Below are 27,134 nucleotides of genomic sequence, written 5' to 3' on the forward strand. Positions count from 1 at the left end.
TTAAACTTTGTTTAAATGAAATACAACATTATTAATAAGTACTTCAAGTTTCGTGCCATACACTGCAATCATCTGCTATTAAATACATAAAAAACAACCGTTAGAAATAACCCTTTAAAAACTCTTTTACAAACGAATTAAAAATTACGGTAGAACGACTTCTGACTTAATAACTATTTAGTCTTTGGAATCAAGAGAGGACAGTAGAAACTTGTTGGAATGTCAACACTTAGATAATATTTCGTCTTTTTTATCGAGCAGGTTGTTTTCTTTGTAATATATAATTGCAAATTTCTCATGAAGGCAGATGTTACAAATTTTGGATGTTGTTCTGATAGGTTTACAGCGTTTTATAATTTTCCACTTTGTTGTGTGTTTTATGTTTTTTTCTTTTAAACTCCATATCTCCTTGGATAGATCGGTATCATTTCTATATTTCAGTATAGATTTTAAATGATTTGCGTATCTAAACTTGAATGGTGTCTCACTGATACCGAAATACACTTTTTCTTTTTCTTTAGGTTAGGATTTCATCAATCCCCCTAGCTTGATATAATAACAATATTATTTAATAAGCATTGATTGTTCAATGGGCAAGCGGTTTTTGCAATACGTTGCAAGTTCTTGCATTCAAATTTGTCTCACTGTGTAAAATCTTGTGTTTATGTGAACTAATTAAAGATTTTACGTTTTGCATACAGCTATAACTAACTTTGATTGAATTTATTTGAATATTTTGTGAAATTTACGGTTTACTGGAGAAATTTACTGTAAAATTTACGGTTTAGTGCAGGTCAATTAATGCTAGTAAACGACTGCCTATTTTTGTTTCCACATTCTGACTAAATGGAGGGTTGTACCACATAACCTTTCCCTTTCGGTTTTTGTTTTTAGTCAAGGTAATTTGAGCTTGGTATTTCAGTTTACAATTACAGCCACACTTTTTTAAAGCTTCTTTGTAAAGTAGGATAGCATTATAGAAAATAGATTCATTTACTGACGTGGCAGATAATCTCAATTCGACAGTACGAGGGAGTCTTAAGATAATACTAGCTGGTTGGTTTACAAAATGCTTTTTGATTTCCTGCATCCAAAGGTCATTTTTGCTTTTAAATATCACTAGCCCGTCATCACGATATCGACCAAAATCATCTCTATTATAATACTGTGAAAGTTGGAATAAAAGAAAATTCCTACTAGTTCACATACTTCAGCACCATCGTAGGCGCCCATTGTAACATTAAAGAGTCCACCTTTTTTCTTAATCCACGCATCATTGTTGTTAAAAAGTAAAGATTTCTTGCGTTTAATGTATATAATGTAATATAATGTATTGTATTCAGTATTTATTATTAGATTTTGTTCGGCAAAGCTGATTGCATTGTTTAGCAATTTTTCACTTATTAAAGAATAAAAATCATTGATGTCGAAAACTAAAAATTTGTAAAGATGTTTGTCCTTAATTTTCAAAAACCAGTCAGTGACGTTTAAAGTGCTTTGCCATTGGTTAATAAATAACTTAGCAGCCGTGGCGCAGTGGTTAGAGTTCTGGCTCAGAACCCAGAGGTCCGTAGTTCGACGCCAGCTCTAGCCCAACATTCAACATTGGTACGGAAGGAGACGTGAACTCCTTGTTATATGCTCTCCCGCGGTGTTCTGTGATAAGACCGTAAGGACTTCTGGGAGCACCTTAAACAACTACACACACACACACACAAAAAATTTCTTCGGAGTTCCATGTTTGTTTTTGATAAATTAATTTTGCTTATTCTTCCTATCTCATTTTTTGTTGGATTCAAATGTCGCACTGTAGGGTTATTGACATAATTTTCTTTGTGATTTTTTAAGTAAAAAAACATTCAGAAGATCCGTTTATCTTGATTTTATCATAAACATGCTTACCTTCTTATTTATTTTATCTTTCAATATTGGGTCAGCTTTCTTGTAGGTGGCAGTAATACCATTTATTTCAAAAGGTATTATATTCTGCTTTGGATAACTTATACAAATTTAATGTTTTGTCGGCTTTTATATAAGTTTTGCTTGACATTTGTACTAATTTTACATCATTTTTTTTATTATCTTGAAATTTGATTTTGACTTTTCTAAACTTTATTGTTATATATGTATATATATATATGTATATATATATATATATGTATATATATATATATATATATATATATATATATATATATATATATATATATATATATATATAAATATATATATATATATATATATATATATATATATATATATATATATATATATATATATACCTTAATGGGATATATATAATTTGCATGTTTTGCATAGCTTGAAAAACATGAAAATTATGCAAAAAAACCTTCCAACAATTAAAATAACTTTTTTTTTACTTTTAGATTTGTTATAAGAAAGACCTTTCTAAACAATCAAAAATAATTTAGGTTAGTTAAAAGTTAAAAAGAAATACTTCAAAATTTCTAAAGAAGACTTAACTCATGATTTAATCTTCCTATAACTAACAAAAGTTGTAAATACCTTCAACCCGGCAAATAAATAATTTAAATTTTTACACAAACTCTTGTTTTAATATGTAAATGAATTAATAAATGAGTTAATAAATAAATGAATTGTTAATAAAAATGCAAGAATTAAATTCATTTAATTTTTTACCTTCGAGGTTGAAAGTAAAAGCCTGCACCTCAGTATCGTGACTATATAGTATATATTTATAACATATAACATATATAACCTATTTCATTAATTTGATTCTTGTTTCATTTAAATCTATTTAAATCTATTTAAATCTATTTAAATCTATTTAAATCTATTTAAATCTATTTAAATCTATTTAAATCTATTTAAATCTATTTAAATGTTATTTTTATTTGTTTTTGATAATTTTGTTTATTAAAAGTTTTAACCTGATAGTATTTATATTTAAAATTATTTCATTGTTTTCTATTTTTCCATCAAGGTTAAAGTTGAAATATTTACTGTATTAGGCATTCTATATTTTTTAATTATTTAAAAATTAATTAACATTCAAAATGAGACTATTTTTAGAGGAAAGTAACATTTTTGATGAAAAAAGACCTATTTTGTAGCCCAAAACTGGTTAGAAACTCTTTTTGCTCCACTCTATTCCTAAATTACTAGGAATACAAAATTACAGAAATACAAAATACTGATAATAAAAATACATTGTGCTCGTTAAGAAATTTGCAGTTTTACACAGGTTTACCAAAAGCTCTTGATTGCCCCGTAGGATAATGATTTTTGATTTAATTTACATAGTCTGTGTCGCATGTATAAAAAAGATAAAAATAATATATATTTATTACATAGCGTGACGACTTTTATTATAAAAATTTTTATTATGAAAAAGCATTTTTTTATGATGAGTAAACAATGTTGATTAAGCTTTATTTCTATCTTCCTTTCATATTTAATACATAGCGTAAGATGAGGAAGGAATAAATAATCAAACAAGAAGGGAGGCTAATCTTAAAAATTATACAATTGGTAATCAATTGATAATACATCGATTGATAACCAACTGCATATTGCAATACAAATTGCAATTGATGTTAAATCAATTGATTTCCAACTGCATAAAAAATTTCTTATTTATTTTTAAGCCAGGAGAGTAATGCCTTTTTAATTGATTGTAAATATATAAATGCATACTAACATTATTTCAATTGATTGCAAATATATATATATATACATATATATATATATATATATATATATATATATATATATATATATATATATATATATATATATATATATATATATGTATATATATATATATATATATATATATATATATATATATATATATATATATATATATATATATATATATATATATATATATATATATATATATATATATATATATATATATTATAGCATACTATTAAATTTTTTGAAACTCAATTTTGCGAAACGGTTGATAAAAGTTTAATTTTTCATTATATTATTATACGTACGTTTTTGCAAAAAAAAAATTTTCTTTTTTTATAATTATTATTATTGTCTGTTTCTATTATCATTATTATTATTATAATTGTTACTATTTTAATTATTTTTATCATTATTGTTGTTATTATAACTATTACTATTGTTACAATTTATAATTGATATCATATTATGATATTTTATATATTTAATGCTGTTTATAAACGAGATGGTTAAAAAATATTCAATTGCGTACTTGACATTTTGCAACATTGGATTGGTTTTGAATGGAATCGCCTTTTTTGTTTTGCTTAAGTTTAAAAATGGTTTTGGTTTTACCCAGCATTTTATTCTAATTCAGCTCTGCTTCATGGACATGTGCTTGAGCGTAATTCTGGAAATTCGAGAGTGGTTTTATGTCTTTGAATTAGATGGAAACAATCTTGGTATTCTTGTAATAAGAAGAATCTGTCGAACAGGATTTTACTATATAACGTTTTGGTTGGTACTCGATAGGTACTTACATATAAAGCTCAATATAGAATACGCAATTTATTTTTCCAAAAGAAAATTATTAATAGTTTCGGTATTGATATGGAGTGTTGCAGGGTTAAGTGCAAGCCTAATTGCAATTTTTATATCTAATTGTAATATTCTAATTTATGCATGTTACGATCTGGTCATAATTATTTTCTCCATTTTTGTCTATTCATATGCTTTATTACTATTTAAAAAGCAAAAAAAACTAGTTCGTTCGAATCAGCATCGTAAAAGAGTATTTAAAGGAACGTTACTTTCAAGTATAATAATAAGTATGTTTGTTTTGTTATTTGCTATACCTGACATAATACTGGCGCTAATATTTATAGAAAATGATATTTCTGTCAATTCGCAGTTAAATCTGTATATAAATATAAGTTATCCAATAGCTTTTTGGCCTGATGCTTTGATATATATATTCGCTTCTCCCCAAGTTAGATTAGCATTTAAAAGGAAGGCAAGATATTACATTCGTTCACGTTCTAGATACTCGACAACTCTTGAACTATACATAATCCATAAAGACCAAAATACAAAAAGACAACTCTTGAACTATACATAATAGCATAGTTTTTGTGTCAAGTAAGAAAAAAATGTATAATATATATATATATATATATATATATATACATATATATATATATATATATATATATGTATATATATATATATATATATATATATATATATATATATATATATATATATATATATATATATATATGTATGTGTGTAAGTATGCATGTATGTATGTATGTATGTATGTATGTATGTATGTATGTATGTATGCATGTATGTATGTATGTATGTATGTATGTATGTATGTATGTATGTATGTATGTATGTATGTATGTATGTATGTATGTATGTATGTATGTGTGTGTTTGTATGTCTGTGTGTTTGTATGTATGTATGTATGTTTGTATGTATGTATGTATGTATGTATGTATGTATGTATGTATGTATGTATGTATGTATGTATGTATGTATGTATGTATGTATGTATGTATGTATGTATGTATGTATGTATGTATGTATGTATGTATGTATGTATGTATGTATGTATGTATGTATGTATGTATGTATGTATGTATGTATGTATGTATGTATGTATGTGTGTGTATGTATGTGTGTATGTGTGTATGTATGGATGTATGTATGTATGTATGTATGTATGTATGTATGTATGTATGTATGTATGTATGTATGTATGTATGTATGTATGTATGTATGTATGTATGTATGTATGTATGTATGTATGTATGTATGTATGTATGTTTGTATGTATGTATGTATGTATGTATGTATGTATGTATGTATGTATGTATGTATGTATGTATGTATGTATGTATGTATGTATGTATGTATGTATGTAGGTAAGTTTGTATGTATGTATGTATGTATGTATGTATGTATGTATGTATGTATGTATGTATGTATGTATGTATGTATGTATGTATGTATGTATGTATGTATGTATGTATGTATGTATGTATGTATGTTTGTATTTATGTTTGTATGTATGTATGTATGTATGTATGTATGTATGTATGTATGTATGTATGTATGTATGTATGTATGTATGTATGTATGTATGTATGTATGTATGTATGCATGTACATATTATTTAAAATTTTTATTTCAAGTAATTTGTACAATTTTTATTTCCTTTTTTTTGAACTAAATCTAATTTTTTTTTTTTTTTCTAATGTGTAGAATTTTGATTGTAATTTGATTTCTCAATCAACATCAAAAAGACAATTTTTTTATTGTAACAAAATAATTATAAATCTTATAAATAACAACAATCCAAGGTTGACAAAACGTTGTATTTTAAGTTGGTTAAGTGTAATATTTTATTTTGATTCAACGTTGTATTTTTTAGTTAACACAGCGTTGTATTTTACGTTGGCTTTACGTTGTGTAAATGTTTATTCGAATTAGATTTTTTAATTGCATTTATTCTATTTTATATGTATATTTATGTCTTTAGAAAATTCAGAAATGACAAAAATTTAAGTTAAAAAGGGCAAAAGCTGGCAAGAAACTTAAAGCATTTTAATTATAATTCGTTTTTGTTTTGCTCGTAGTTTGATACTTTAATATTTTCTTTATATAATTTTGCACGTGCAACGTTGGGTCTTAAACATTGGAACTACGTTTATCTATATACATTAGATTAACGTTTGGTTATTTGCATTGGATAAACATTGGGTTTAGATTGTAAAAACAATAAATTTTTGCGATAATTTTATATACCTTAAACCAATATGCTTGTGCAAGCTGTTTTTAGTTGTGCTGGCAGTAATCATTTTATTGACATCATTACTAAAACATGATGTTGGATCAACGATGGATTTGCATAAGAAAAAACAGCTGACGTTTGCGATGATTTTACATACACTGGCCTAATGTATATGCGCTAGATGGGAGTATGTTGAAAAATTTTCCAGCCCATATAATAAACAAAACCAATGATATGAATTCAGTCAAATGAAGCTCGATGAGTCATCAACCCTCATTTTTTAGGATTAAATCTTACTTCTAATCTTTCTTGATAACCATATATCAAATTGATTTCAAATTTAGCAGATTGCATGCTAAGATTGCATCTTTTTATCGCGTTTGCCCCTTTCTTACTCAGGATTTTATTCTTTATCTCTATAAATCTCAAATCTATTCTTGTATAGAATACTAAATATATATACATACAGAATATTTATATAAATATATATATATATATATATATATATATATATATATAAAAATATATTTATATTCTGTATATATATATATAGATATATATATATATATATATATATATATATATATATATATATATATATATATATATATATATATATATATATATATATATATATATATATATATATATACTAGGTTGTCCCATAAGTTCGCGGGCACTTGAAGCTAATATTTTCAAACATAATTTTTTTTATGACGTTTGACTCAAATCAATTAATGATTGATATTATTTTGTCGTATTTTTATTCCTTTTTAAAATGGTGTATCGCTTTTTGTAATTGTGATTTAAAAATGTGTCTTTTTAGTTCTAAAATGACGGACGAAAAATATGAGATTCGCGTACTTTTGCGTCACTATTGGAAAAAAGGACTGAGTTCAAGAGATGCAGCAGCTGAAATTTGCAATGTGGAAGGCGAGGGAATGGTCAAGAAAACCGCAGCGGCCAAATGGTTCAAGCGCTTTAACAACGGCGAAACCAGCCTTGCAGATCTACCCAGGTCAGGCCGTCCATCGACAGTAAGACGAATGTTTGGATCCAGCCCGGCCAACCCGCTCTACAAGTCGCCAAACAGGATCGGTTCGTTCACAAGGTCATGTTGTGTGTTTGGTGGAATTTCGAGGGGATAATTCACTTTGAGCTTGTTTCAAATGGTCTTGCAGTGAACGCCGCACTCTACACTGAACAACTGGATCGTGTTTACGCCGCTCTCTCGGCTCGTTATCCTGCCTTGGTCAATCGAAAGCGCGCGCTCCTGCTACACGACAACGCTCCAGCACACACCGCCGTTCGCACCAAGGAAAAAATTTCGGAGTTGCCTGGAATTGAAGTTCTTCCTCATCCTGCATACAGTCCGGACCTTTCGCCATCCGACTACCACCTGTTCCGTTCGATGGCTCACTTTCTTCGCGGTAGGACCTTCGATTTTTTGGAGGAGGTCGAAAATGGGTGTAGAGAGTTTTTCGCCTCCAAACCGGCGGAATGGTATCGTCGCGGAATTGAGCAATTGGTGCAAAGATGGACAAAAGCTGTAGAAAGCAATGGAATTTACTTTGAAGAATAATTGTTAATAAATATTAAGTTACAATGAAATAAAGTTTTGTCGCAAAGTGCCCGCGAACTTATGGGACACCCTAGTATATATATATATATATATATATATATATATATAATATATATATATATATATATATATATATTATATATATATATATATATATATATATATATATATATATAATTTTAAATAACTTAATTTGTACTACTTTTGAAAGCAAAGGGATTCATGAAAATTTTATAATAAATAATTTGAGGAACAGGTTAGAAAAGCTTGTTTTTATCTTCTTTTTCAAGTCTTTCTAAAGCTTTTCTACATTAAATTCAAAAGTACAGTTTTTGATTTGTTTGAGAAGATATTGCTTAAAGTTTTCATTGTTTAAATCAAATAATTTTATATATATATATATATATATATATATATATATATATATATATATATATATATATATATATATATATATATATATATATATATATATATATATACAGCGGAGAAAATAGAATTAGCCTCACCTTTATTTTTTGTTCTAATTTAACAAAAATTGCAGGTAAACAATTATGAAATCTACTTTATTTCTTGTTACTTCTACTACAATTAAAAAGTTTATAAATTGGTATGCTTAATTAATTCCAAATGGAAAAAAAATTAAAAATATTCAATTTGTGGAGAAAATAGAATTAGCCTCATTAGCGTTATATACAAAAAATAAAGAAAATATTTTGTTTTTTCGCTCATTTAGTATTTAGTATAGCTTCCTGAATTTTTAATGACTTCAAATATGCGGTTTGACATACTAGTCACAAGATTTTGGATAGTTTCTATAGATATTTCATTCCAAGCTTCTCTGATACGAGTTTTCAGCTCCAAAGTGCATTCAAATTGCTTACCATTTTCATAAACCTTTCTAGAAAGTATTCCCCATAGATTTTCAATTGGGTTAAGGTCTGGACTACGTGCGGGCCATTCCATTACGTGAATATTTTTTTCTCTAAACCAAGCTTTTGTAAGCTTTGAATTTTGGATAGTAGCATTATCTTGTTGGAAAGTGAAAGTTTCACCCATCAATTCCTCACCATGTTTAAGTAAACTTATTTCTAATAAGTCAATGTAGTCCTGTGAATTCATTTTTGTTGAAATCCATGCCAGTGGAAGTTTTCCAGCAAAGGAAAAAGCCCCCCAAACCATAACATTTCCACCCCCAAAGTTACGACTCATCCGAGTTTCTTTCTCTTTTCGAAGATCGTGACAGTAATATTGATAGCCATCAGGACCATCTAGATTGAACTTTTTTTCATCACTGAAGAGAACTTGATGCCACTCTTCTTGCCAAGACATGTGTTCTTTCGCAAATTGTAATCTAACTTTTTTATGACGAGCAGTAAGTTTTGGTTTTGGTTTACGCTTTTTCCAAACTGTGTTTGGATCTTCATGTAAGATTTGTCTCACACGTTGAACAGATACAGGTAATTGTAAATCAGCACGAATTTGAGATGCAGTCATGTGCTGAGCAGCAGCACGACGTACAATAACTCGTTTAGTACGATTATCAATTTTACGTTTGCCACCACTTCCCTTATAGGCTCCATAATTAATGCCAATCTTGAAGTAATTGTTAACCACTTTTGGAGATCATTTAATTTTCTTTGCAATTTCCCGATTAGATAAGCCTGTATCTTTGTATGCTTTGATTACTGCTAATTCTTCATTTGTTAAACGCTTACCACGTCCCATTTCAAATAAAGGTATCAAAAACCAAATGTTAAAAACTTTATGAGCACTGATTTCACAGTCTTTGTTTAACTTACAAATAATAATAAAAAACTAACTCACAAATGCGTATCACCAGATCAAAATATACAAGTAAACTGAAAATAATTATTGATGAGGCTAATTCTATTTGTTACCGCAAATATCAAGTATTATACATTTTATGGTTTTATCAAATGTTCCGCAATTTAATTATGCTATATTATAATCTAAAAAGTTGTTGTTTGTAACAGTAATTATATGTGTGTGGATACAAAAGTTGTACCGCACAAACTTGTTTACAGATTTACAAAATATTGGATCAGCACATGGTGAGGCTAATTCTATTTTCTCCGCTGTATATACATACATATATATATATATATGTATATATTCAGTATATATAGTATATATATACATATATATATATATATATATGTATATATATACTATATATACAGAATATATATATATATATATATATATATATATATATATATATATATATATATATATATATATATATATATATATATATATATATATACAAAATATATATATATATATATATACAAAATATATATATATATATATATTCTGTATATATATATATATATATATATACAGAATATGTTCTGAATATATTCTATATATATATATATATATATATATATATATATATATATATATATATATATATATATATATATATATATATTTATATATATGTATACAAAATATATATATATATATATTCTGTATATATATATTTATATATATGTGTGTATATATTCTGTATATATATATATATATATATATATATATATATATATATATATATATATATATATATTCTGTATATATAGTATATATATATATATACACATATATATATATATATATATTTATATATATATATATATATATATTTATATATATATATTTATATATATGTATACAAAATATATATATATATATATATTCTTTATATATATATATATATATATAATTTTAAATTACTTAATTTGTACTACTTTTGAAAGCAAAGGGATCCATGAAAATTTTATAATAAATAATTTGAGGAACAGGTTAGAAAAGCCTGTTTTTATCTTCTTTTTCAAGTCTTTCTAAAGCTTTTCTACATTAAATTCAAAAGTACAGTTTTTGATTTGTTTGAGAAGATATTGCTTAAAGTTTTCATTGTTTAAATCAAATAATTTTAAAAATGTGTATTTTGATAGAAGTTAAAAAAAAAACCTTGTGTATTTTGTTCAACGTCAAGCTTTTTTTTTTTAACTTCTGTCATTCCTGATCCTTTTAAAAAACAAATTAATAAAACTAAAGCTCTATTATCTTAGCGAGAATTTTTATTATTTGACATGAAACCATTTTTAGCAATACTAAACATTTTTAAAATGTTTTTTTTAACTACTGCAGTAGATAAAAAAAAGGTTCACAATATCTATTAATAAATTTTCTTGCAATATACTTCTAGGAAATACGCAAACAGAAGACTCTCTTATACTTTTACCCTGTAATGTAAACGTTATTTACCGTAATTAGCGTATTATTCAAAATTTTACAAATCTTTAGCATAGGGCCCCAAGGTCCAAAAACTTGCAAGGAGAGGAGAAAATAATAGCATAAAAAAAAACTCTTTCATAATTAGACTAAAAATAAAATATTTATTTATTCTTTTTTTTTTTTTTTTTAATTGTTTATTTGCTTTCAATAAAAAATTACAGTTACTAATAAGCTTTTTTACAAATATAATCGGCAGGACTTCCAGAAGATCATACGATCTTATCACGAAGCCCTTTACAATATAAAACATCATAATAATGATGATAATAATAATAAATCAACTTAAGCAATAAAAATAAATCAACATACACTATATATAACTGCATTTAAAATATAAATATACTGTATAAAATATATAAAACAAAAGAATTAAAAACAAGAAAAAAGATTTTCTGTTGAAAAGATTCTTTTAATTTATGTTCGAAAGAAGTTTAAGTCCATTTTAAAGACAAATCAAAATAATGCAAAAATAAATCTATTTTATTCCATAAAAAAGGACCCCTTTAAGAAATAAATAGTTGTTCAAATTTAGTTTGGCAGAAAGGCTCTTGGAGATTTTTATTTACGAAGATTGTATTTGTTTATGGGTTTTACATTACAAAGGACTTATATACTTTAGGAGATAAATGGTTTTGACTTTAAACATGAAACAAAAAAATTATAAACATTTAGTTCGTATACATTCAAGACTTTCATTTCTCTCAGAAATGGTTTTGAATTTAAAAAATGAGTTACAAAATAACTGACGATGATAAAGAGATTTAAGTTTAGTTTTATTCGCGCTTCCCCATACAATATTTGCATAATTTAAATGGTAAAATAAACGAATAATGTAGTTGTTTTAACTGTTGTTATGGAGTTCTAATTTTTTTAATAGAATATGGATTTTAAAATCAGAAATGCTGCGCGTTATTTGGAGTACGGCGTATTCAATAAAACTGTTTCCCTGGAAACCAAATTGTTTTTTATATAAAAGTTTAGTATCAACAAAATAATTGCAGACTCTGTTATACATTATTCTTTCTAATATTTTAAAGTAAACTGGAAGAACTGAAATAGTACAGTAATTTGCAATGTTGGCATTGTTACCAGATTTTAAAATAAGAGTTATTTTTGCTACTTTTAGAGAGTAAAAATAAATTAAAATATTCATCAGAGATTTTCGTAAATAATTTTAATTTTAACAAAGTACTTAATCTTTCGATTTATGGAACATTAATCTTTCGATTAAAGGAACAAAGACTTATATTTAGAACTTTGATGGAAAAGAACATTCCAAGAACAATGCAAGACACATAGCATTTTTTTTGTTTTTTGTTTTTATACCTACAATTTATGTAATTATCGGGTGTTTAAAAGATTATACTTGATTTTATCACACAGAAACTAGCAAAAAACATACCAGTAGATGTTATAATGCTAGATTTTGCGAAAGCATTTGATACCGTGCCACACAAGCGACTTTTATTAAAGTTGAATGCTTATGGAGTAAAAGGAAAATTTTTGAACTGGATTGAGGCATTTCTGAATAATCGAATTCAAAGAGTTGTCCAGGGTGAAGCGGTGTCAACATGGAAAAAAGTATCAAGTGGCGTTCCACAGGGATCCATTCTGGGGCAATTCCTTTTCATAGCATACATAAATGACTTGCCAGAAAAATCAAAAATATGGTGAAAATTGGTCAGAAAAATGGTTAATCAAACTGAATGAAAGTAAATGTGTAGTTATGCAATATGGAAAAAACAACATAAATTTTAATTACACAGTAAATGGGTCAAAAATTAATAATTCCACGCATGAACGTGATCTTGGTGTAAATTTTGATTCATCACTGAAATGGAAGAAACACATAGTAGCGTGTTCATCAAAAGCTAATGCAATAATGCGAATGATAAAAAACACTTTTGTCCATTTGGATCAGCATCTTCTCAAGCAACTATATACTACTTTTGTTAGACCTCTGATTGAATTTGCAGCGCCAGTTTGGTCACCTAACTGCAAAGGTGACATTGAAATATTAGAAAGGGTGCAACACAGAGTGACAAGGATGATAAAGAACTTAAGAAGCTTACTGTATGAAGACCGTTTACAGATACTTGGTTTAACAACATTGTCAGAAAGAAGGAAGAGAGGAGATCTTATTCAAGTATTTAAGATTTTTAATGACATTGAAGCAGTAGACCTTTTAAACAAACCAGTATTTTCAAAATCATGCAGAGGTCACAGCAGAAAATACAGCAGAGAGCAAACCAAGTTTGTGCCAAAATATGAATTTATCATAAATAGAACTGTGAATTTGTGGAACAAATTGCCATTGGAAGTGGTCATGTCGGGAAATGTAAACACTTTCAAAAACAGTTTGGACAAATTTTTGGCATTAAAATAATAACTTAGAACTAACTATATATATATATATATATATTTAATTTGTTCATTATTATCTTTAGTAAATTTTTGTATATTTTTAGATTGTCAAAAGCTGTCAAAGCGAGTTTTTAACTCAGTCGCTGTTAACACAGCTACAGTTTTAAGTACTACTACTACATATATTATATTATATTAATCGAGATTTGCGAAGTAGTTCAGTACATTTTTTATTATGCTAGCACGTTTCAATTTACCGCACTTTACACAAAGACTAACGAAAACAAAAACAAAACAAAAGATTTTGAAAGGTTGCAACGTCTTCGAAACTGCTAATAAGGGGTCGTCCATAAAGTACGTACGCCAAAAATTTTGAAATTTGACCCCCCCTCCCCCTGTTGCCATGCGTACTTTTATGTCCCCACCCCCCCCTTAAAAGTACGTACGTTTCTCAAATACCCCTCCCTCAAATATCCCCCCCCCCCATCCCTCCTGTTTTTTTTTTCTTAATTAAAAAGTTTAATTAAAAAAAAAAAAAGACGGAGGGTACCTTAGATACTTTTTACTACCCCAAAGCTTTTTGCTTACGCATTTTAAAAACGTCTTTAAGTATAAATGCAAATAATAATTTAAATAAATTTAAAACTTACTAACGCAAGTGTGTATTTGGGCGAAAGGTTTATGCGGCGGCAATAGTCGACAGAGATCCAGATTCGATTCTCGGTGAAATCTAGGAAAACTTTTTTTGTTTTTTTTAACGAATCAAATGTAAATAAACTATACTTAAGGTGGACGTTTTTTTCAGGCACCCCTCTTTAGTAAGTAAAAAACGAGTCTAAGGTGAGATCAGTAATATTGAAAACAAAGGGTAAAACCCAGTGGGAGGGAGCAACAGCAAATTTTGTGCCCTTTTGCTATTTTAAGAAACTTTTTATTTTAGCAAAACCTAGCGGTCTTTGAGACGCCATTGACACGTTTTTTTTGGGCAGACTCCGTCCCATCAACTACGGCCCTCAGGTCTTACTCAGGGCCAGTATATAAGGGCGGGCATGTGTGCATGGGCCCCCTCAGGATTTTTTGATGTTTTGATTTTTGATGATAGAACACTTTCACACAACGTGCAAACTTAAGTTTGTTAATATGCCAAATGAGGTGGCCTTGCAAAAAATTTGGATGGCGGAGGCCATCCAAATTTTTTTCCAAATCTAAAAGTTATAACCATGCAAAATTTACACCCCTCTCATTTTGGGGGTTGGGAGGGTAAGCGTTTTAAGGCTTTTTGTTCACAGGCCTCCGCCATCCCGATATTTTGCAAGGCCTCCTCATTTGGCATAGGTATAAACAAACTTAAGTTATGAGTTTGCACGATGTGTGAAAGTGTCCTATCTGGAACATCAAAAAATTCTGAGGGCGCCCATACATGTGTGTGCATAGAGGAAAACTATACCCTCTACTTCATATACCATACATCTTTTTATGTTGGCAAACTAGAATCTTTAGTCAGAATGTAACTTTTCTATTGATTAGCTGGTTAATTGTGATAAATTAGAAAATCGAAGTACGTACTTTTAAATTGAACCCCCCCCCCCCCCCCCTCCCATACGCTTTCGTACGCTTTTTGAAGACCCCCCCCCCCTCCCCCCTATGAGCGTACGTACTTTATGGACGACCCCTAATATGATTTTTACGACTGAATGATTTTTACGACTTTGATGCGCAAATTTTTCACTGAAATGATTTTGATTCGAAATACTTTGAAACAGAACCTTTTAAATTTAAACTTGAAACTTTAAAAATAATTTTACTGCAATACACATAAAATATAAGAAGTATAAATAAAAATTTGGATAAACTGAAACACTTTCAAATAGATTGCAATTACTCATTTAGTATGATTGGCATAACTGAAAGGTGGTGTTCTGATGAATCATTTCAAACGAATTATAATTTTCAAATTCCAAATTATAAACCTATATCTTTAGAAAGAAAAACAAATAAAAGAGGAGGAGGGATTGCAACGTATACCCGAGATAATCATGTGTTTAAAGTAAGACAAGACCTCTCCATCTCTGACACTAATAGCGAAGTTTTTACTTATAGAGATCACGGGTAATAAATCAAAAAATATTATAATTTCCACTTGCTATAGACCTCCAGAAGGTGATATATTTAAATTTTCGAATTTTTTCAATGAAATCTTTCTCAAAATAAATGACGAGTGAAAAAAAATTTTTTTATAGGGGATTTAAGTACTAACAGTCTAAACTACAAAGAAAATGCGGTTACTAAACTCTTTTTTTATAATCTGTTTCAATTGTGTAGCCTTCCAATCATCAACAAACCTACTCGGGTAACCCCAACCTCTGTCTCTGCTATAGATGATAGATTAACAAATACATTTCTAGAAACCTCTTTAAAAGCTGGAATTATCAAAACCGATGTATCAGATCATTTTCCTATTTATTTTTCATTATCTCAAGGTATAGGTAATAGGTAAAAATCATACTAAATCAAATAATTTACCCAATAAAATTATCGTTAACAAAACTGAATATATCGACAAAAATTCTATCGCTGAAAGCTTCAATAGTTTATTTGCAAACATAGGCCCAAACATGACTTCAAAAATTCAATGCCGTGATATCTCCTTTAAAACCTATATCCCAAACCAACATTTCTGTTAAAATATTTTCTCTGGACTTTAAGGCTAGATTATTTGTTGTAAACCATTTTAGCGTATTTACCTGTAGCACGAATCTCTTTGGCTTCGGCGAAGAGTTGCTTTATAGTTTTTTTGCTGAAATTTTCATTAATGTGCGAATTTGCATAAGTGCGAAGCAGTTGCAAAAACCGGCACAAGTGCTAACCCAGCCATCATTGACAGACGGGTACCGTATGGTTTTTGTCTGGGCTTACGGTAATAGGATTTTAACGGGTAAGTGTTTTGGTTTCCGGACTATATGGTTATGTTTAAAATATATATGGTTAAAAAATAAGGCAAATTTGCGTGATTGGGTTTTTTATGGTTTTTATCAGTGTCGAAGGATCTGGGGATTTGACGGGTTTCCCATAAGGTTCCCAAAAGGTTTAAACTGATAAGTAACAAAACTTACTCGCTGGTTGCCATTTGTAATTCGTATTGTGCGTGAAATAAATATAAAAATTCAACTTTTATGCATTATATTTTTTTGTATGCAATATATTTACATTGTAATTAAAGAAAAAAAAATTTTTCGATGTCTTTTTTCGCTGTTAAATATTGTTCGCAACTAGAGCAAAATTCTAGTCACTATTTGGAACCACCGTCGTTTGCAGGAGGAAAGTTATTATACGCATGCGCAATGGAATTACATTTATTGAAGAATTTTTAAAATGGCTACGGTTATAAAAACTAATCATTGACAACGAGTAGTTTGTTCAATTTTAGATAATTAAATAGGTTTTTAACTAGCTTTTTCATGAAACTATTTTGAAAATAACTTGTAGCTGTACGAAGAAATTTTTCAAATAAAATGCAAGACCTCTGATTGTGAATAATATCTACTTTCAGCTAAAGCAACTTTAGTGTTTAGTTTACAATTTTTAAACCTTTTTTAAAATATTTTTGAGCGTAGAAATTTTTTAATTTAAATTTATTCAGCAAGATGAACCTTTTATCTTTTTTGTATTTTTTGCTTATATAAGGATTCAATTTTTTTTGCAGGGTTAAAAGAAAATCTTAATCATTAAACTTTTGTAACCTGTTGCTATGGTACTCTTTTCCGATGTGGCTATATGTGGCATATAAAAAAAAATATATATATATATATATATATATATATATATATATATATATATATATATATATATATATATATATATATATATATATATATATATATATATATATATATATATATATGTATAGTGCTCAATATTCTTAAAGAAGAGAGCATAATATTGTTATATGTTAGTAACATAATATTCTTATTTGTTAGTAACATAATATATATATATATATATATATATATATATATATATATATATATATATATATATATATATATATATATGTGAATTAGTAAAAAACACTTATATAACTTTTTTCTTCAACTTTAAGTTTCACCATTGCTGGATCATCAGGAAGAGTTACTAAATTTAAAAAAAATTCAATTTATAGAAAAAATTATTTTACAGGAAGTTATAAATTATTATAACTAAAAATAAAAATTATTTTTTTTTAAATTACTTTATTTTTTTGGTTAACGGGAAGTTACAGAAAGTAATTATTAAATAAATTTCTTTGGAATGGGGATAATTTAATTTAAGAGGTATTTATTTTCGTGTTTACATTTAGAAATTAATTCAAATTTTTAATTTAATAAATTTTCCTGATTAAATGAGTAATTATTTCAAATTTTTCTTGCAAACATAGCATACATTTTTTGGAAATGTTATTATTTAGCAGGGCATTTAATATTGCTCTGTTCTTTAAGAACATTGAACACTCTATTTGTAAAATACACTAACATAATTTACACACACACACACACACACACACACACACACACACACACACACACACACACACACACACACATATCTATATATATTTTCATATACTCTTACTCCACCTGGGGTAAAAACCCATTTCAATTACATTTTAGCTTTAGAAATCTAAAAAAATAGCAACATATGCAAAATAAAATATGATTCGAAAAAACTTGAATCTCTTTTTTCGACTCAATCGAAGCAACACTTGATTCGCGAATCGAATCGATTCGCAAGGCTCTAATATATATATATATATATATATATATATATATATATATATATATATATATATATATATATATATATATATATATATATATATATATATATATATATATATATATATATATATATATATATATATATATATATATATATATACATACACATACATATATTATATTATTATGCACTCTTATTTATGATCAAAATTTTGAATGTTATTAAACCGGGCTTTCGATTTAGTCAATAACTTCAAATAAATCAACTGTATTGCCTGCTTCAAAGCAATACCATTGGTTATGTTTTTAATTTTATCAATTGAATGCTATAATTTTGATTCTATCTATTGAATCATCAGTCTGGTTTTGTACATATTGATTCAAAATTAATAAATTATGATAAAAATTGATTTAAAACAAACAAATATTATAGTATATATTTTTTTAATATTCCAACCATATTTGGGTCTTGAAAAGGAAACTAACCTACTAAAGCAGAAAGTCTTTTTCTTGGAACACCTAAAAATCAAATTTCATCCTTAGGTCCAAGAATCTGCTTATAAGGTCACTCCATCATTTCTACGTAAAAAATTACACTTAACTTTATTCTTTACCTCTATATAAACAACTTATAATTTTTTGGCATGTATATATGTGATTTTTTAAGCATTTATATATGTGAACACATTATATTAAACATTTTACATTATATTTAAGTCTATTTTATAGGTGTTGCTGTATGAAATTTTGTAAATTTCTACTTTTATTATGTGCTTAATTTATTTCTAATACTACTTTTTGGTCTTTCTTTTGGTTTCTGGTTTTTCTTTACTTTATTTAAGTCATTGCGTTTTATTAGTGAATATTTGCAATGCCCTGTGTTATTTTGTATAAGAATTCTTATTAACACCAAATAAATATATAATATTGATATATAAATATATATAAATATAATGCCTATCTTCTAGTTCAGCTAATTTGTCCTTTAAAATTTTATTTTCTTCATTTGACTTATATAGTTATTGTAAATTCTTTTTAGTTATCTTCATAGATTCATTAAGTGTTTCATATTGATGGTTTAAAAAGTTGATAGCTTTGTTTGATTTATTAAATTGTAGTTTCAAGACTTTGTTTTCTTCTTTCATATTGATCAAATCATTTTCCAATTTTTGAATACGGTTATCAAAGATTTTGAATATGGTATCCTCGTGCATTTCGAGTAGTCCTTTTACTTAAGATAAAGAATATTTATTTGTCATTTTAATGAGTTTAGTAAATTTGATTTTTTAAATAAACGTAATTTGAGTGAAAAGGAAATAGTGTTTAAACGATTCTTGGTCGCTTTTTTTAAACGATTAAATTTTTTTTTTTAGATAAATTAATTTTTCTCTAGAAATTTGATCTATTTTTAGATACTACAAACAAAAAGTTTTTTTTTCTTTCCATATTTGTGACAGAGGGTCCCAATTTTTTAAGTTTCTTTTGTACCCAGACTCTGATCACAGTAATTTTTTGTAAGACATTTTTATTTGATTTAATATTAATACTTATCAATATTTAAAAATTTATAAATTGCACAGGCGCATTACGCGTTGCACGCCTATTAAAAATAGAAGTAGGTAGAATAATATTCCGATAAACATGAAATAGTTAAACTATATAATGGTTTTAAAGTAGATATTAATTTCAAAATTGCTTGAAGATTGCTTGAGTTATTATTTTCATTTTTATAATAAAAAGAATCATCTCGGTGACCTCGGAGAGGTATTTTTTGTTTGCACACATAATAATTGACAGAACTATCGGTTTTAATGTTTTTCTTTTTTTCCTGACTTGTTCATTAATTACTGTGTTGAGATTTAAATCAATAAAAATTAATCTTTTGTTCCTTACATTTGCGAAAATGAATAGCCTTAAGAGTTGCAGTTAGGTGATTTGGCGAACTCAAAGCATGTTTATAAATTTTTTAATGGCCTTTGAATATGTCACTAATGGAGACTTGCTGATCAAGTTTACTTGCATTACGACTTGATACTTCCGATCCAAAAATAACACAACTAACACTAATAGCAGATTTTTTATTTTCTAATTGTGCAAGTTTTCTAATTATGCCAAGATTAATTATGTCAAGAGAACAAAGGGAGTCAAGAGAATTAAAAGAGCGGCCTGATTTATTGCATTCAAAGTGAAAACTAGAACTTTGTTTAGGATTACTTTTAAGCAAATCATTTTTTTTCATCATTGCTCAATTTATTAATTCCATAAGTTGCATAGAGCCCAACATCATACTTGTTTACAAAAGGTAGTTCGCAATAATTTCTAAAAACAGAAAAACCACTTTCCAAATTTACATTTTTAGGTAGCTCGCTAGATATTAAAGAATATTTTGCAGATACAGATAGTGTAGTAGAACGTTTTAATTTAGGGCGATGAAGATACTGAACACACTTTTTTGCAGGAAAAGGTGATTTAATAGTAAACTGATGAATTTTATATAATGTACATTACAGTTGAGATTTAATGCCACGTGAAATTTTTTACAGACATGTTAAGAAAGTTGAATATACTCGATTAAGTCTAGTATATCTTTAAATAAGTTGAGATTCTTAACTTCCACTGTTTCAACTGGTAATTTGTTCCAGAATTTAACTGTGCGATTTGTAAAAAAACCCTCACGCGTTTGATTTCAACATTTCTTTTTGGTGAATAAATGATGTTTGTTACTTCGAATGTTTGAAGACGGACCTGAAGAATTTAATGAGCACGAATGTTGAGGGGGTATTTTTCAAGTTATTTTCTCTATATCTTAATACCATTTTTACATTTGAATGAGATCTCCTTGAAGATAGAACAAGATAGTAGAATTTAAAGTAGCAACCTGATTTGTTTCAGGTAATTTAACAGGTACTTCAGGTAATTTAAATTCAAAAATATCAGGAACATTGTATTTTTAAGATAAATTTGTTAAAGATATTAGTGGGATAAATGATCTCTATTTACTGATATATTAGAGCCTGTTTAAATCCTGTGGTAACTGAATAAAGACAAAAATCTGTACTTTTTTTGAAGAAAGTTCAACATGTGGTCTAATGCAATTAAAAGACATATTAATATACTTCTCGACTTTTTTTGTATCGTTTTTATAAAGATAATATGACTCAATTTGCATTCCAATAACACTTGAGAGAGCGCACATAGGAAGAAATGAAGAATAAAAATAGTTTGTAACAATATTGATAGACCCTGATACGACACTTGGTATTCTGTTATTTTTTTAAATGATTTAATTCATTAATCTTTTTTTTTTTTTTGTAAAAAGGATTTATTAACCTACCCAGCAAACATGACAACGTTGAATCAACGTTGAAAACCGGTCGCAAAAGATGTTGCGGAAACGTTGACAAAGTAATCGATTTTGCAAAGATATGTAACGTTGTTTAATAGACGTTGATTAAACGTTATTGCGTAACGTTGAAAAAACGTTACTAAATGACGTTACAAAAGCGTCGCAACTAAACGTTGAAAAAGCGTTACATAAAAAGCGTTGAATAAACGTCGCAACTTAGCGTTGAAAAAACGTTACCTAAAAAGCGTTGCATAAACGCTGTTAAAGCAGTCTATTTTGCAAGGATTTGTAACGTTGTTAGTAAAACGTCGATTTAACGTGACTCAAAGACGTCGAGTAAAGGTTGAAATATAACGTTGAATCAACGCTTAAATGCGCTGTATAAAATATCGCAAAATATTATTAAACGTAATTAAACGTGGCTGTAATATATATTGAATTGGCAAATAAAACTAAATTGTAATTTGAACTCTGCCCCCGCAATATTTCCAAAATCAATTTTTAATACAAACAGTAATATACAATGATAAATAAAAAAAAGCTTAACATATACAATTTATAGATATATATATAAAAATATAAATATTTTCTTTAAAATTTATGTGTGTGAGTGTTTGCATATATATTTATGTAATATATAAAAATACAATTAACAGGATATCGTATCGATAGGCCAGGATATCATTGAGATACAGAATCTAAATCAAAAAACAAAACTTGTACCATTAGTAGTCTGAAAGCAAATGTAAAAAAAAAATGTTATTAAATTAGTATAATTATTATTAAATTTAAAAAGTAAATATATATATATATATATATGTGTGTGTGTATACAAAACTTATATATATATATATATATATATATATATATATATATATATATATATAATATATATATATATATATATATATATATATATATATACAAAATATATATATATATATATATATATATATATATATATGCAAAGCTTGTACCATTAGTAGTCTGAAAGCAAATGTAAAAAAAAAATGTTATTAAATTAGTATAATTATTATTAAATTTAAAAAGTATATATATATATATATATATATATATATATATATATATATATATATATATATATATATATATATATATATATATGTACATATATATATATATATATATATATATATATATATATATATATATATATATATATATATATATATATATATATAACTTATTTATACATATAATTTATAATTATAGGTTCAGGTATCACTCCATTGACTAGTTTTTAACTATATGAGTGACATCTAACCTTTTTATGTGAGTTTATAAATATTATTGTAAATTTTCATATTTTATGGTTAATTAAATGGATTATTATTATTATATATAAAATATATAGATAAATAAATTACATATATATATATATATAAATTATATATATATATATATATATATATATATATATATATATATATATATATATATATATATATATATATATATATATATATATACAAAATATATATATATATATGCAAAGCTTGTACCATTAGTAGTCTGAAAGCAAATGTAAAAAAAAAATGTTATTAAATTAGTATAATTATTATTAAATTTAAAAAGTATATATATATATATATATATATATATATATATATATATATATATATATATATATATATATATATATGTACATATATATATATATATATATATATATATATATATATATAACTTATTTATACATATAATTTATAATTATAGGTTCAGGTATCACTCCATTGACTAGTTTTTAACTATATGAGTGACATCTAACCTTATTTATGTGAGTTTATAAATATTATTGTAAATTTTCATATTTTATGGTTAATTAAATGGATTATTATTATTATATATAAAATATATAGATAAATAAATTACATATATATATATATAAATTATATATATATATATATATATATATAAATTATATATATTTATATAAATTATATATATATATATATATATATATATATATATATATATATATAACATATATATATATATAAAATATATATATATATATATATATATATATATATATATATATATATATACATATTTATTTACTTATTATACAGTAAACTCCCGGTTATTCGAAATGGCGCTTATTAAATTTTTCTGCTTATTCGAAGCAATTTTTATTTCCTGTGAATTTTCTTTAACAAACTCATGCAAATGCTGTTATGCAGAAATGCAGTTATTCGAACCTGCAGTTCTTCAAAATTTCGGTTATTCGAAACAATTTTTGCTCCCCTTAAAGATAAAAAAACACATTAAGGAACAAAAAAAAAATAAAAAATGGACTATATTTTCAATGAATTGTAAAACATTTATTATTTTACAAGGATAAAACTGAAGTACCACCAAATTCCAAGGGTCTTTTTCTTTTTTACTTCCTACTTTTATTAAAATTTGAAAGAAACTTAAAGTAGGTCATTTTAAAGAGCATATTCAGTTATTCGAGTTTTGGGTTATTCGAAATAAATTCTTATACCCCTTGGAGGTTCGAATAACCGTGAGTTTACTGTGTATATATATATATATATATATATATATATATATATATATATATATATATATATATATATATATATATATATATATATATATATATATATATATATATATATATATATATATTTATATACAAAAATAATTTTGTATATATTTATATATATATATATATGTATATATATATATATATATGTATATATATTTATATACAAAAATAATTTTGTATATATATATATATATACAAAATTATATAACTTTGTATATATATATATATATATATATATATATATATATATATATATATATATATATATATATATATATATATACAATATTATTTACGTCAGAATCTATATAACTGCAAAAGTTTTAAGTTTTTTTTAAAATTTGATTCCAAAGAGAATAAAAAAACATTTATAACTCTTTTTAACTCAATGCAAAAGTAACTCTATTAAATGAACTTTGCTAACTTACAGTTTTTCTGTCTAAAATAAATGTGACAAAAGTAAGAAACATCTACATTTTTATTATGAAATATAATGCTTTGTCAATAACTATTTACTTAAAAGTATTAACATCAAAAATATTTTGTTAAAGTTATTAACAATAAGCATTTTAAACTATATTTTTTGGAAATTAGTTTTAGAAAAAGTTAAAATAATAATAATGGTTTATCATCAAAAATATTCATTGGACATCAGATCTTGGGTCACTTTTGATCGAAAAAAGAGCCTAACATGCAAGCAATGTGATGAAAAATATCAAATATCAGTAAGTGGTGTTAGGAAGATGTGTATAAAGTATGAAATAACTGGTTCTGCTGAAAATCAGAAAAGACTTGGTCGCCCCATTAAGACTTCAACAATAACCAATATCCTAATTGCACTAATAAAAAAAAAATTCAACACTAACCTAAAGGCAGATTGTTGAAAATCTTAAATTAAATGATTCCTATTGAACTGTACAGAGAAGACTTAATTTAAGTGGTTTAATAATTTAGGTGGTTTAAATAAACCTTTTCCAGAAAAGTAAACCCCTCATTAGTCGTATAAGCAAAGAAAAACTTTTAGCATTTGCAAAACTGCATATTAACAAGTATGAGGCATTTTGGAACTTAGTGTTATGGACTGATAAGAATAAATGTCAAATACTTGGCTTAAAAAACGACAAAGAGTTTGGCGCAGACCTTGTGATGCACTCTTAGATAGAAACCTTACAAAAACAGTCTAGCATGGAGGTGGTTCGCCTATGGCTCAGGGATGTTTTGATTCAAATAGTGTGGGACGACTGGTGAATGTTGAATGTATAATGACAGGGAAGTTGTATGTGATTGGCTTTCAAAAAATTTATGCTAATCCGTTTAAGAATTGATCGCAAATTTTTTTTTCACCATGACAATGACCCTAAACACACATGCAAAGCGACACAACAGTTCCTAAAAAAAAAGTAAAGCTAACATCCTTAAATGGCCGCCATAAAGTCCAGACCTTAACCCTGTTGAAAATATATATGGGCAATTTTGAAATCTAAAATAATTGTAAAATAGCTCATTTCATTTAATAGAGTTACTTTTACAATGATTTAAAAAAAATTATAAATATTTTTTTTCTTGATTACAATCAAGTTTAAAAAAAACAATCATTCACTAACATAATTACTTTCATTCTTTTTTGGAGTCCTCTGTAGTCGTAAAATTAAATCCTTCGCCTTCTTCTTTATCTAATAATAGATACTTATAAGTAATTATTTAGTAAAACAAATATAAACAAAAATGTAAAAACTAAAATGTAGACCCAGTGCAAACAGATTACGATATATATCTAGGCAATCATAATACAATAAACAGATTCAAAATTTAACTTATCCCAAAATAAAAATAAGATTTATTAGATGTTTATTTGATATAGTACTTCACCATTAATATAAAACTATAACAGTTTTTTTATTCATATAAAACAATTAAAATAGCAATGAGTACTGTAAAATTTAATGACCTCCAGTAACTTTAAATCTTTTAACTTTAAGCTTGTTCCATGAATAATCAATTGGAAAACTATTATAGGCAGCTTTCATTGCATGAACACCAGTTGACAAAAATAACCAACCATCTTCTACCCGACAACATAGAGCAACTGCCTCTGCTTCAATCTGTTTTTAAAATAAACAACTTAAGCCCAAGATTGTGAAGTCATTGTAATAGATCATCTAAAAAAAAAGGCATTATTTGTTTTATTTACATATATATATAAATATATATAATTATTTATAAACAATTATATATATGTTTATATATATAATTGTTTATAAATAATATAAAATATAAAACATTTATAAACAAATATATATGTTTATATGTATATTTATATATATATATGTATATATATATATATATATATATATATATATATATATATATATATATATATATATATATATATATATATACATATACACATATATATATATATATATATATATATATATATATAT

The 27,134-nt window shown here is 25.9% G+C and overlaps 1 long non-coding RNA gene across 1 annotated transcript; it reads right to left on the reverse strand.

Moving 5' to 3' along the window:
* Positions 1-22,572: 22,572 nt before the first annotated feature.
* LOC136076445 (uncharacterized) lies at positions 22,573-26,878 on the reverse strand. Its single transcript, XR_010636276.1, has 3 exons — positions 26,639-26,878; positions 26,295-26,363; positions 22,573-22,813 (listed from the first exon to the last, which is right to left on the reverse strand). It is a non-coding gene; the product is annotated as an uncharacterized LOC136076445 (long non-coding RNA).
* Between the last annotated feature and the right edge of the window lie 256 nt (positions 26,879-27,134).

This window comes from Hydra vulgaris, chromosome 02 (genome assembly GCF_038396675.1).
Source record: "Hydra vulgaris chromosome 02, alternate assembly HydraT2T_AEP".
Taxonomy (NCBI): Eukaryota; Metazoa; Cnidaria; class Hydrozoa; order Anthoathecata; family Hydridae; genus Hydra; species Hydra vulgaris.